Source organism: Penaeus monodon, chromosome 19, assembly GCF_015228065.2.
Source record: "Penaeus monodon isolate SGIC_2016 chromosome 19, NSTDA_Pmon_1, whole genome shotgun sequence".
Lineage (NCBI taxonomy): Eukaryota > Metazoa > Arthropoda > Malacostraca > Decapoda > Penaeidae > Penaeus > Penaeus monodon.
Window position 1 is genome coordinate 45,510,160 of NC_051404.1, and position 883 is coordinate 45,511,042.

Here is an 883-nt window from a genome sequence, read left to right on the forward strand (position 1 = left end):
AGATCATACTTCTTTTATAGCATATTCTTAGGATATTCTTGATATTTACGTAGGTTTTAGCATAAGTGAAAAAGAAAAAAACTAAGCTTTATTCAAGACATGGCGTCAAACCTTATGTAGGAGAACAGTCAGGACTGTACTAAGTATTTCTATCTTCATAAAATTATAACTTAAATCTTGCTCAGATATAGCCGTCTCCTGAGAACTATTAGTAGCAATAGCTTCTTTTACGAGCATGATATTGTTCACCTAACAACAAACAGTTCAGGATCAGTGATGTAATTTCTTCATCAAGAAATGGCAGGCTAAATGCAGCTCTGTAAAGTGGCTATAGACTCCAAGGACAATAAGATTGAAGCATTTAAAGTGTGGGGTGATATAACGAAACAGTAATCTCTGTGCTTAGAGTTGGCTGCAAACTACATTCAACTACCATTACCCAGTTTAACGAGAATTACGTTTTCTGCATGTGCCTTACTCTTTATCAGTAGTTATAAACAACAGACTTCAAAGTTCGATGAAAGTACTTGGTAAGTTAGACGAAATCATGAACACGAGTTTATCCAGACAGACACACAGTTTCGAAACTTGACCAGTAATGAAAAGCTGTTTTTTCATCTAAATATTTTCTGGTCATATATAGAAATCTTCTTTGTTATCAACCATTTACTAGGTTCTTACGACTAAGAAGATTGAATGAACGTATAAACAAATTTCATATACCTACTTCTGAACAGTACTCACATCACAAACCGTCAAACAGATCCTGCAGTTGAATCGGCGACCATTTGAACCTGGATACTGTCATTCCTCCACAGCTTGCCAACATTTTGTCAAAGATACCATGAAGAAGTATTTTGAAAATGCATTTCACTATTGTAAT